We start from the raw sequence: 14,897 nt of genomic DNA, 5'->3' as shown, positions 1-14,897 counted from the left end.
TTCTCATGGTAAATCATGAGTGTATTTTATCAGAGGTATTATGTCACAGCCGCGGTTACAGGCTCATGGTAGCAAATCATTAGAAGCATTATACTTTGTAGTATACAAGTATTAATGTTAAGTATAAGTTTCCCCCTACTTATACCTTAGGTTTAAGGAATGTTTATGTATAACGCTTAATTGATAAGTAAACTATCATACCTAATATACCTACTAAATGTTGGAGAGTCAAAATGATACTTTCAAAACTATACTTTTGAACGTAGAAAAATGTATTATTTTATGGAGTCAAAACCTGTTGACTCACCAACTTTATGTTGACGTATTTTAAAATGCATGTGTTTTCAGGAACTTGAAAAGCGGGTATGTATTCGAATAGAATATGTTTTACTATTACCTTTCTGTTCATTAAGAAGTATGCCATAGTCGGATATTATGTAATAGGTTCTAGAAAAACAGTTATGTAACTTTCAGTTATCAATAAAGTTATGTATTTTCTTTAGTACTGTTCAATGTATGTTATATAACTGTGATACGAAGAATGACGTTACACCACCCGGTGTTTCCGCCGATGGCTGTGGGTGTGACATCATACAATACAAGTTGCATGATTCCAAGTTTCTACCCAACTGAAACTTAGGTGATGAGAATCTTTCCTTATTTGGTAAATTTTGACACTACCACATACGAAAGAATCAAATCCATATTGCTAACGATAGAAATATACAAACATCAATTTTCATAAATGTCATTGCAAGGAGATATATAGAACAAGATAAAAAGCAAAAATTTTATTTATTTATAAAATGCGGAAAACTTTTCCTTACAATGCAATTACAAATGAAAACTATGCTATTACAAATTTCTAAGTAATCTATCATAACTCCTAAGCAGCAGCGCAATCATCCGATCATCGAACCATGTGATCGAAATCCATATCTTCGCGATCAGATTCAGCTTGCTCTTCCTTTAAGTTTCCTTTCTTTTCTTCAATCCTACAAAACATCAAAATGTGACCCTATCATATCATGTATTAAGAATCTCCAAATATGAACTTAATTGAGTTAGAAAGTGGACTTACCTGAAGCAGAGTCAAACTTTTTTATTTGACCTTCTCTTAGATCTTTCAGGTAGTCTGGGCAGCTTCGCAACCAATGTCCCTTCTCTTGGCAATAAAAGCAAACAGACTCTTTTGGAATCGTACACGGAACACTCTCAGACTTACCCTTTCTCTTTACCATTTGGTCAACCGGGTTGACAATGGCCGATCCCTTTCCATTGGGAAGAGAAGACTTTTCTGGACTTTCAATGTTTCCATTGTCAGTGTCCATGGAAGTTTGGGGAGTAGATCTTTCAATCAAGTTTCCTTTACCATTGCGCCAAATCATTGCTGATTCAGCCGCAATTAGCAAATAGGTAAGATCGATAAGGGTCATGTCGCGATCTGTCATATAGTAATCTTTAATGAACTCACTATATGACCCAGGAAGTGATCGAAGAACCCAGTCAACAGCCAACTTCCTCGAGACAACGACACCCAATACTCTCATCCTGTCAATATGTGACTTCATCTCCAAGACGTGAGTACACACAGACCTTCCATCTTGATGTTTCATTGCAAGTAGGGCTTGAGTGACCTTGAACTTTTCAAGTCTTTGAACTTGTGGGTTAGGGAGAATGATTGGAGGAGGTGGAGGAAGTGAAGCATGATATTGTGGAATATCATCTTCATGTGGAAAGCTTTTTCCAACAGATTCGGGAAGACCATAGTTGTCTGAACTAGACATCTACAAGGGAGAAATTTAAGTTAGTTGATTTAAGTCCTTAATATAACACCCAAACCGAAATATTAAGGCTAGGACCCAACACAATATTCTACTATTGCAAAGGGGGATGCCGTAATCCAATTGTAAAATATTTGAAGGTAGGTAAATGACGATTTACCAATTTCCACCATGATAAACGAAATAGATTATTAAGTTTTAATTGGTTTGAAACTCCTAGATCTTTGAGATTCATTGAACTTTTCAATGGCATGTTTAAATCTCGAGTGTGCCCTTCAAGTTTGTGACTGGGATGCCGAGGATCACAAACAAGGAGTGGATAACCATGCAAATTAGCTTGGTACACCCAATGTTATAGATCACCTAATCAATGTGCCGGTTAACCACACACGCTCCATTGATCTATGATTAACATCAAGCTACCCTTTTCCACACATTGTCAGTCCCAGATTAGTTTGCCGGTTAACCACACACGCTCCACTAACGACTTAACAAGGTGCAAAGTGCAATTTCATGGGTTAGCACCATTTTCACATTTTCCTAAAGTAACTAAGATTGGGAATTTAATAAAAGTTTAGTTACTTTATTTTTTATCATTATACTTTTAATGAGGGAGAATTAATGTCCTATCCTACCCGTTCGGCTAACGACCCTCCACCAGTCAAGGAAGCGGTGGGTGAGAGTGGACACCCATTAAACTGCCATTTTATAGGCAGTAACCTTATACCCCCTTATAGACCGGCTTCGTGAATGAGGCCTACTAACGGTAAGACTGACTTGTCTTATACATATATATAAGTATTAAACTTTAATATTATAACAGTATAAGGGTATAAAACTATAGGGTCTTATTTTGGAATTAAAGTATTCAAAGGTGAGACTTTACAAATTCCAAAACTTTAGGACAAGTTTTGAACTATTCAATAAACTTTTGGAACCCATAACATATGAGTTTAATATAGGCTTTAATGAAAAGACTCTTGAAAATCCATAACTTGAGGACAAGTTATGGAGTTCATAAAACTATTTATGGGAAAAAGACTCTTCAAATACATAACCTATGATTTTAATGATCTTTTTAAAAGAAAAACTTTTCATTTTCCATAACTTGAGGACAAGTTATGGAGTACATTAAAGGCCATAAAGATCATCAAATAAACTAATAAGCATGTCAAATAATGTCCATGATCTAGATTAAACTCATATGAACAAGATAATTCATATCAAGCAAATTTCATGTAATTAGAATAATCATATAAACAAATACAAAACATGAAACTTTGACAATTATCTTCTAAATTGGATAAGCATGATCATTACCACATCAAAAACAGGTTTATAAGTCCAAAAACAGTTTAGGGTAATGATCCTAGTCTAATTCCAGCCTTAAAAGTCGAAAAACTGCACTCTGGAGCACCAACTCGTCGAGTGCAAGAACAAACTCGGCAAGTTGGTTGCATTTGTGTTTGGACTCGGCGAGTCCACTGTCCAGACAGCCAAAAAATCGATTTTTAAAGCATTTAACAACAAGTAGCATCAAGTATAATTGAAAACAACCCTAGGCTCTAATACCACTGTTGGGTTTTGAGCACTATAACACTTCCTAAGTGCACATGCAACCCTAAATGCTTTGAATCTATGTTTTCTCTAATTATACATGCATTTTCTTTTTCCAAAGCATTCACCCTAGCAAGCATACAATTGAAGCTATATATAATCAAAACATAGTTAGGATGCTTACCTCTTAAGTAGGGTAGAGTTCTTGACCTTTGGAAACTTGAGCACCTCAAGTGTGATGCCTCTAATGGTTCACAAACACCAATATGCAAGAGGAGGTTCTAAGAGAATAAGCTACTTGTCTCTATGGTTGGTGCAACCAATTTTGGTACATGGAGGGGGCTATTTATAGTTGTGGCAAGTGCTAGGGTTACACTTTGCAAACCCTAATGATCCATGACTTTCCACATTCCTATGATCCATGGGTTTAACCTCCATGGACTATCCATGGGTTATATTATTGGTTTAGCCCACTTACATAATCATGGATCTCTTAGCCCATACTATAAATATCATTGATTTACATAATCAGTCCCTCCATATTTAATTAGTCTCTTTTGACCACAAAATTAATTCCAAATTAATTCTTGGACAATACTAATTAAATATCCATATTAATATATTATACTTATAATATATTAATAAGTCGTAAATAACCTTATTCTCATAAAACCATCCTATCAAATTGCACTGGTGAAGGCAACCCAAAAGGACCATGCTACTATCGGGTCAAGTAAATACCAGTTATAGTTATGGGCTTAGACACCAAAATCCAACAACTACTCCCAATACATAGTCTACAATCCCAAAAGTTCAATAGATCGCACAATCAATCCTTACCGCCCGATACAAGAGATCCAAGGCAAATCGGATCTTAGCTCCTATGGTTCGAGACGGTAATCGTGTACACCTCACAAGATACTCATGCCACATCGACCCACCTGCACTCAACAGCGCTGAAATAAGGTCGCCAACCCCTGCGACTAACTGACCCCGAGCTAGACTACAACCTGATCCTTGGGTCACAAGCCTGCTCACTCCTTCGAGCTCAAAAAACTAAAAGGGCACAATCTTTTCCCTAGGAAATGACATTCCAATCCATCAATTAACCATTATACTTCCTGCTACATAACTCCAACTAAACATAATCACCACTCCCTTCCTGAGTCCCCGCGACTCGCATTCCGGCCTCGAGCAAAACCCCCGAAGCCTCAAATCCAGAAACTCATGTGTTAGCCTCTCCCGCTCAACCCGCGGAATGTAACAAGTACATGACATCTCCCTGATCCCAAGTAATTTTAGCCCTCTGCTCATCAGAATATGTCCCAGTAACAAGTCCCGGTACTGGAAAGCTCGACCAGCTCTTCCCCCTTCCTCCGTTACAGCTGTTGTAGCTGCTGCGGCAGCCGTCTCAGCAAGGGTTGCATAGTGCTCGTTGAAATACTCAACCATGGTGGTCTTAATAGACCCAAACATCTCCAGAATCTGACCCCGGACAATCTCGACCGCCTCCTCGCGGATGATCTCCTTGACACGATCCTCTGACAATATTGGCCTATCCTGGCTGCCAGCTCCCGATCCTGACCCGGATCCGGTCTCAAGACGTCTCGTAACCACCATTCTGATAATACACCAGAGAGATCTCGGATAATCCATATAATAACAGGGAACCAACTCCCAACTAAACCCCAGGGGTTGTGACTTCCTTGCTACGCGTATGGGTCCTGTGCTTTCAGTAGTACGGACCCATACTACCTTCCACACCTTCCCATATTTGTCTCAAGTATCACCACAACACCCTAAAAATATACATAAACATAGCGAGTGCTTAATCCTCACTCCTAGAGGAATGCTAAATATCTCAGAAATGGCATCCCGGCCTCTCACAGCCCACCCATGAAACTTCCACCAACCCTACAGCACTCGTGTATGCTAACCATACATAATGTTGGACCGTATAGACATTCGAATACTCGGTCCTACTCTAAGCCCACAACCAGACAAGGAACAGGAAATAAAGCTAAACCAAATATTCTCAGGCTATATGATCTTAATTATGTACAACAATGATGCATACACTAAGTAACTACAGTAATGATGTCAATTTTATATAAGGCAAATCCTAGCCTATCAGACATCATATAATCAGGAAATTCTATCATGCAATTCCCGAAGATCCCTAGCCTAGTACTAGCATGTTGTTCTAACATATCACAAAACCAAATAATCCGTAAGGTATTTTGGGGTCTATTTGCGAGCTCCGACTGATCGTACATTGCATCCTCCTTTAGTGTTTTGAAAAAAAATTTCATTTTCAAATCTTGTCCTTAATTTGAGACTGGAGACACACGAGTGTTTCCTCCTATTCACTCAAACCAAGGCTCTGATACCAACTTGTAACATCCATAAAAATCATGCCAAATTTAAACTTTTTAAAACATTTCAAAACCAATGATTATTACAAAACTTGTTTTCAAAATAGTATAATGTCAGAGTATCCCAGAATCAAAGCATAAAATCATGAAATATGAGGAGCTGTACGATCACGCCTTTGCCTTCCCGCAATCATCAAAAGTACCTGAAACAATAATCGATAAATGTAAGCTCGAAGGCTTAGTGAGTTACCCCCAAAATACCAACGTCATACACATATAACCATATCATATATACATATAAGCAACAACATGCATAATGAGTCATCAGTCTGACTGGACAGCCTCACAGGCCATCAGTCTATCTGGACCGCTCTCCGAGCCTTCGGCACCTCTGGACCGCCTCTCAGGGCCTTCAGCCTATCCTGACCGCTCGCCGGGCCTTCGGCCTGACTATATGCCCTCCCGAGTCTGCAGTCTATCCGGTCCGCCCTGGGTATCTTGGCTTACAGCACAAAGCAGGATCTGCCTCAACCCAATCCCCCAAACCAACAAACATGTGCACATACATATAAACAAATAGTCATGCAGATCTAACAGATCACTAATCATGGCAACCATCCTATAACCACGATACCGATCTAACTGATCACTAACATAGCAACCATCCTATAACAAGGATACTGATCTAACCGATCTCTAACATAGCAACCATCCTATACCAGGATACTGATCTAACCGATCACTAGCATAGCAACCCTCCTATAACCAGGATACTGATATAACCGATCTCTAAAATAGAAACCATCCTATAACCAGGATACATATCATAAAGCATAACATGCAATAAACCTGGATACAAATCCGAAAAGGGCCAGCATTGGTGCCTTCGACCCTGTTAGTATAGTGAGGACAACTCACCTCGCACTGCTGAAGTCCCGCAGGGAAAATCCTAGCTGCTGGATGACAGGTTCCCGAACTTTCAACATCAAACAATACCTAATTAATAATTGGGTTCCAAGCACAATGTCTAACTCACACTCCAAAGGCCCAAAAGTCAAGTAACGGGCCAAAGCCCAACATATGGCCAAATTTTCCAAATTGGGCCCAACCCTGTACATGGTCTTACCTTAAGGCCCATCCATTTATTTTAGTCCAAACTCTTGGTATTCCAATGGCCCAATATCTCGTAATCATAAAGGCCTAATTATGGCCCATCTATGGCCCAATTTTCCAAATTGGGCCCAAGTACTTCACATGGGCCTTATCCTAAAGCCCATACATATATTTTAGTCAATTTACTTGTTCTTGGAAAGCCCATCAATAGCCCAATCATCAAAGCCCAAAGGAAAGGCCCAACTCATGGCCCAAGTGAGATTAAGGCTGTCACATGAAATAACAATTAGGGTTATGTGTTCCTACTTAACCCATTAAGGAATTAATCCATTAAGTCCAATATTGTCTTAGGTTAATTGCAAATGATTATTAATTAATATTTTAAGTTTAAAAAATAATTCCCGTGCGGGTCCCGATAAATCCCCAAAATTAGGGTTTCATGACATTAGGGTTTTCCAAACCCTAATTAGGGTTTCCAACCCACTTACTAGCCCATTAGTCAAATGGTTGGGCTTTTAGGTCAATTAGGGCTTCATTGGGCCCATTAGGGTTAAACAAGTCGGGCACCACCCACAACCACCTCGGGTAGTGGTGGTTAATGGCGGCTCACGGTGGCGGCCACCACCTCACGGTGGTGGTTATGGTTCTAGTCCATTTTTGTCCAAGCATCCCAAACGAGGTCTAAACACAAACAAAGCACACCGCCACCCAACACGGCAGCGGGTGGCGGCAGGAGGCGGCAGCCACCACCTCACGGTGGTGGTTATGAGTTTTCTTTTTATTATTCCTATACCGATAACAATTTACAACACAAAATCCCGAATAAACACATACACACACAGCTACCCTTGGGGTGGACGACGGTGGCACATGGTGGCAGCCACCACCTCACGGTGGTGGTGGTGGCCGTCTTGTGATTTCCGGCCAACTAGCCACACACACTCACACTTCTTCTATTCATAAAAGGAGTCCAGCCACCCACCTGGTGGCATAAGGCGACGATGATGGCATGAAATGGCGGCGGCAGCGGAGTTGACGGCAACGACCACAACAACACTAGCATCCACAATCAACGCTATCGGCGGCGGATGGAACGAAAGGAAGAAGTAGAAGGATGGTGGAGGATGAAACAGTGGAACGGTGGTGCGTCGTCAACCGATGGCAACGGCTCCTCCACGAGTCGCTTCCCCGGTAAAGAGAGTTGCGGCGTCCGGTGGTGGACCGTCTTCGATCGGCGGAAATCGCAGCGGCAGGGCGGCTGTGACGCGTTCTTCCTCACTCACGACTGAAATGGCGGCATCCCACGTCGGTCGCGATCTTCAGCAACCACAGAATGATAGCAGCAGCAACACTCGACATGGCGGCGGTTTTTCCGACTCCAACAGTCGTGGCAGCGCCGGTGGTGAAGGGTTGCTTGAGGGTGGTGCGGCGCCGGAGACGAACGAGTATAAGGTGGTGGCGGCTGGATGTCTCTAGGGTTAGGGTTTACCGGGGTGACGGGTTATATACCCCGAGCCCCATACAAATTTATCCCATATTAACATAATCAGTCCCTCCTTCCCCCGTTTCTTTCAAAACTAACCCATAATTTACCCTTTTAGCCCTGATCATTAAAATCCATTTCAATTCAGGTACAATACTTACCAAACAGCCCTCCATTTTCGAAATTCTTTGCAAAGCCAGTCTAGAAATTACCCTTTCAACCCCCAAGATCTCAATTATGACATATTCAGCCCTTCCTTCTCTTTTTCTTTCAAATTAACTTCAAGTTTACCCAAATAGCCCCTCCTCTACAAAATATTTTCAATATATATAAGTCCACGAACTACAAAACGAGCCTGATTTATTATCCTTTAGCCATATGTTCAAGTATTATTTCCACTACGAACCCCGAAAGCAGTCTTTAGTCTTTCTAAACAAATTAAAATGCCAATTACACACTTTTTCACCAATCTCTTTATTTAATTATATTCATATATCGGAATAAAATAATACTTAAAACACATCTTTAGCTCTTAGATCTTGTCTTGGAAACGAGGTGTTACACATAAGTTGTAGGCTTGAGAGCAAGCCAGACTTATGTTGTGGGCTCGGGAGCAAGCCAGATGTGAGCTGTGGGCCTGTACGGCAAGCCAGACTCATACTGTGGGCTCGGGGGTAATCCAGTCTGTGAAGCTGTGGACCCATTACATGTTGTTGTTATGTGTGCTATTTGTTATGTATCGGTATTTTGGGGGAACTCACTACGCTTCGTGCTTATAGTTTTGGATTTTGTTTCAGGTACTTTGGATGATCGCGGGAAGGCGAAGGCTTGATCGTGCACCTCCTCACATTTTATGATTTTGATTTCTGGGATTCTCTGATATGAAACAATTTTGAAAACATTTTGTAATAAATAATGGCTTTTGGATGCTTGAAAAAGTTTAAATTTTTATGAATTTTATGGATGTTACAAATGAGATCACAATGAAGAAACTCACATGTTGCACTACGAGTGGAAATTTTTCTTTGTAGTGAACCCTAACCATTCTATTAAGCATATAAGCCACGGATCGAACCAACGACCAATATACCTTTTCAAACATCACCTTAACCCATAAACATACCCGAATCAAGACAACCACCTCCCAATGCGTAGCATCCACCATTGGAACCATGTAGGTAGGCATGACAATCGTGCCGTGTTCGGGTTGGCGGGACGCGGGTTGACGGGTCAAAATACAACAACCCAAACACGACCCATTTAATTTTGTTGGTCATGAGTTGGCAGATTTAGAATATCAACCCGAACACGACCTGTTAACCCATTTATTTATATGGGTTCGTGAGTTGCAGTATAGATTTCAGATTCGCGGGTCAGATTCAGGTTCAGATAACGTGTTTTCCCCAAAAACGAAATTGTTACTTATTTATGTTATATCTGTAAATGAAAACGAATATTGCGTAATTCTAGAATTTAATATATATATATATATATATATATATATATATATATATATATCTTATACTATATTATAAAGCATATTAGTCATATATTGAATTTTAAGCGGTATAAGATACAAAGCTTTTTGTAGAAATCATTTATACATAAATAAATCATTAATACTTGCTAAAAGTTTGAAAACTTGAATTAAGGAAGGTTATTAAGAAATTTAATTTGGAGCAAAATAATAATTTTAAAATATTAAATTCATGGCCAAGGAGGGCCCACGACGTGCCAATGTCCTATGTGTTGACTGTTTGACTTGGATTTCCCACGACATGACCAAGGAGGGACCACGACGTGGCGTTAACTTTGACTTGGTTGAATGTCGACTTTTGTTGACCGTTGACCATTGACTTTTGACATGGGTTGACTTTTGGTCAAATTGCTAGTTTTACAAGGTATACTAAGGGTTTACATTGTATAGTTTATTAGGAGGTGTGTAGCACCCACTTCTTGTCTGTGTGAGCTGATAGTTGTGGATTTTATCGTTGATGTGAGTTTCTCACTATACTTTGTCCTGAAGTATGTGTCCTTGTGTGTAGGATGTTGTTATTATGTAGTGTTCTGTTGGGCTGGTAGATCTTGTATGATTACTTGTGTTTGCTTGTTATTGTTTTGTGCCAAGTATGGTTGGGTTGAGGCTGTACTACTATGTGCTATAAGCCAACAAACCTGGGAGCAACCCAATCATAAGCTGAGGGCCGGGAGGGGAAATCCAGTCTTATGTTGCGGGCTCAGGAGCAATCCAGTCTTAGGTTGTGGGTCCAGGGGGCAATCCAGTCTTAAGATGCAGGTTTAGGGGTAATCCAATATTCGTGTTGTGGGCCCGTGGGCAATCCAGTATTTGTGCGGTAGGCCTAGGAGCAATCTAGTCTTCGCGTTGTGGGCCTGGGGGCAATCTAATCATTGTGTTGTGGGCCTGGGGGCAATCTAGTCTTTGTGGTTGTGGGCCCGGTGTGCATGCATTGCATATGTTTTGTTGTGTGGGGTATTTTGGGGAACTCACTAAGCTTTGTGCATATGGTTTATGTTTAAAATGTTTTCAAATACATCTGGTTTTCAAAGGAAGGGTCCGACTTGATCGCACTGCATCCCCTTGAAGATTTATTCTGCAATGACTATTTACTATGATGTTTTGAGAATACTTTCACTCTTATTATCTTTTGGATCAAAGGAATGAATGATTTTGAAACTATTTAAATGAAATTTTAACTCGGTATTTTTGGGACGTTACACATCATCATCGTCGTTATTGTCGATTTAAACGCTGAAAGAGGGCATACTTCCTCTTCACAACTAACTATCGACTCTCCTTTCTCCACTTCCACCATGCTTTTACCTGCAACTCACAGCTTAGGAAGACAATTTTGGTTTCTGCATTAATCTCGGTCCTCGCTGGTCTTTATATCAATCTTGGTTCATTGTTGGAGTCAACTAGATCAACAAATAGGCATGTCTAAAGCTAATTCTTTCCTTCGCTGGTAAACCAAATATCCTATACATTCACCACTACAAAACGCAACCCCATCCACCGCCTCTCTCAAGTTCTCTCAAAATTGAAGAATAAACTGAAATTAAATGCCTAATATATCAAGTAGGGATCGAGAACTGAATGATTGCTCAAGCCCTAATCTACGATTACGAACATATTAACCGGTGAGGTAATAAATCCTTCCTTTTTTTCCACCTCAGAGTCATGTGACTGTTCACAGTCCTATTGGTGTTACTACAACTCCTCTACATAGTTTGGATGAATTCAAAAATCAAAAGTTCATTGTCATAAAAGATGATTTATGAAGGTTGTAGATGGTACTTTGAAACTTTCAGAAAGACTGATGGTGTTCACAAGATCCTCTATCCTTTTCCTATTTAATGAATCATCATGGATGGCTCTATTTGAAGATAAAAAAATATGCAAAGATGTTGGTTTATTTTCCCTAGCGTTCTGTCAAGGAAAACTCCTTCATGCTAATTGATTGGTACCCTCTTCCAAAAACTCATTTATATACAAACGGTTGAAAGTGTCTCTTTGATATGTCTGATCATTCACCATCTGGTCAATCGCTATTATGGTGCTGCTACTGGCATTGGTTTCCTCATCTATCATTCAGATACTCATGCTTTGTTTTGAATCTCACACGAATATTCTCAAGGTTCTAATTGACTTGCCATAATCCATTGCCTTTATAGTGGATCTTCTATATTTTAGTTCTGGTGATGTGAAGGATAAAATACACTCCATGAATGGTGCGCTCAAGGATAAAATACACTTTATTAGTGTTTCGTTTTCTTATTATACATGTAAGTTCTTATTTTACTTTTGTTCTTTAGCTTGTATTGCCAGCTTCTTGCTAGTTTTAATTTCAATAAAATTTTGATATGGACAAAAAACAGATAGATTTAAATTTAGGAATGGAAAAAAATAAAAAAACAATAAAAATCCTCCCCACTCCAGAAAATCGTCAAAACTAAACGTGGATGATGAAGATGATTTAGATTGAAGATGAAACCCAAACCATTAAATATTGAATTAAAAATTAATAAACAAAAGACATAAATCATATATTAATAACAAAGTTTACCTAAAATAATTGTAAATAATCAAACATGTAACATCCTGGGCTTTCGGGTATTTTCAAATCCTTCCTTTGGTATTTAAATAGGTCATTTTGGGTCTTTGGAGTGTAAAGATGTAGCCTGAAGAAGCCCTCGTGGCAAAATGGTGATTTTTGGAAGCAAGGTTAGTATGCTGGGCGTACTAATGTCTGGGTGAAACCCTATTTTTTAGGTTTTAAAGAGTATTTAAGCACCCTTATGGATCATTTTGCTTCACTCTTTCCTTGAGCCGTTTTTATGAAACCCTGACCCCATAAGTGAGTATTTTGAGCATAAAGTGTGTTATTTGTGTGCTTGAAGGAGAAGGAAGTGCACCAAGGAGTCAAGGAAGGAAAGCAAGCTTGTAGATCTTGGATCATCATCTCATATGGAAGCTCCAGAAGGTATAATGTCACAACTAGCATTTTTGGCTAGGAAATTCTATATTCATGTAATAAACTCTTGTATAACTTGTAATCTAAGTTGATGGCATGTACTATGCTCATTCAAAATCAACCATTTGAATCAAAAATCATGAGTGAAGTTCAAAACCTAATTCCATGCATCTCATATACTCAACTATGGTTTGAAACCCTAATATCTCGGTTCAAACTCAGAATGGACCAGGGTCCTCTTGTTAGGCCTAATGGGCCAGTAAACTCTCAATTTGGTTATTTTGGGTTAAGGAACTCTATTTGGGCCTTAAATAGACCCATATTCATTAAATAATAGCATTTTGGGCCATAAGACTTCTCATGGGACTTATTGGGCCTAAAATGCGTCACTTTGTTATCATGGGCCTTAATGGGCCGTAAATGGTTTCTTGAACCCTAATGGGCCGTAAACTCCTTTTCCTCATCACTTTTGGGCTGTAAACCCTCATATGGGCCCAATAGGCCGAAAACTTTCAATTTGGGCCTCATAATTTTGAAAATAAGCAAACAAGGCCCAAACCCTATCCCTTCTCTTTTCCTCCCCCCTCATTCTCGGCTATACAAACAAAAGGAAAAAAATGTAATAATTAGCGAGTGCCACCTCACTAATGTCTAGAGGTTAACCAAGCAAATGTACATCAAATATCTATGCTAATCTCATGTTCCTATGCAACCATCTTGTCTCAACTTCTCTCTTCTCCCCCTCTTCTTCTTATTCTCGGCCACATTCATCCCATCCAAACCTCACACTCTCACTTTTAAACTTCAATCATAACTATCAAGAAAATCTCTCACATTCCCACCTCTTAAATTTTGTGTGTATCTTGAGAAAGATCAAGAACTCTTCTTCAAAGATCATCACTCATTTGGTAAGCTACTCTCTAAGTATGATGATTAGCTTCATTTTATGATAATCTTCACTCCTTAACACATCATTTCATGATCCATGCCCTTAGATCCATCTTAGGTTCAAAGCTTTCTAAAGGCCGAGATCTCTCCATTTTCTTCATCACAATCGAATCATCAAACCATTGTGAGCTCATACCCCTTATTTTCGGTTTTTACTATGTTTTGCGGGAGAATACAAGTTGTTTTGTGTAGATCTATGTGTATATGCATGATTTTGTGTGTTTTTCATGATATAAGTGTGATTATATGTTATAAACTTCATAAACCTGAAAATATACTAACTTATGATGATATGTATAGAACATAACACTTATTACTGTTGGATAAGGTGTCTAAGTCCATAACTATTTCTGGTATGTACTTGACCCGACCCGGCATGGTCCATTTGGGTTGCATGGCACCATGCAATTGGATAAACTAAAATGAGAGAAATAACACTTATGGTTTATTAATATATTATAAGTTCTAATATATTAATAATATTATTTAATTAGTTTGATCAAGAATTAATTTAGAATTAATTAAGTGATCAAAAGATAACTAATTAAATATATTGGTAGATTATGTAAATCTTCCATATCTTATATAGTGGGCTAAGAGGCTCCATGGATTATCAAGTTGGGTTCCACCCATAGGATGCTCCATGGATGCTCCATGGGAGTTACAAACCCATGGGTCATGGAAATGAAGAGTCATGACACATTAGGGTTTACATGGTGTAACCCTAGATGTGTCAACACTATATAAGAAACCCATTCTCCACCAAAATAGGCTACACTAAGAAACAAGAGGGCTGGAGCCGATTTTGCAAGTGTAAGATTCTCTCAAAGTTTACTCCTTTGCATTTGGTGTTGTGTGAAGCATTTGAGGCATCACACTTGGGGTGCTAGGCTCACAAGGTTTCAAGGATCATAATCAACAACAAGGTAAGTTATTCTATCTTTCATTCAAGTTAAAAATGTTCCCCATGTATGCTAGATAGGAATATAACCTTGGAATACAACTTTGCATGATTATTAGACAAACATAGATCCAAGGTTATTAGGGTTGCATGTACACTTAGGAAGTGTTAGAATGCTCAAAACCCATCAGTGGTATCAGAGCCTAGGTTTGCTCAAAACCCATCAGTGGTATCAGAGCCTAG

Source organism: Lactuca virosa, chromosome 6 (assembly GCF_052849685.1).
Source record: "Lactuca virosa cultivar CGN04683 chromosome 6, Lactuca_virosa_CGN04683_v6, whole genome shotgun sequence".
Taxonomy (NCBI): domain Eukaryota; kingdom Viridiplantae; phylum Streptophyta; class Magnoliopsida; order Asterales; family Asteraceae; genus Lactuca; species Lactuca virosa.
The sequence above is the reverse complement of the archived record's forward strand: the minus strand, read 5'-3'. Positions refer to the sequence as shown.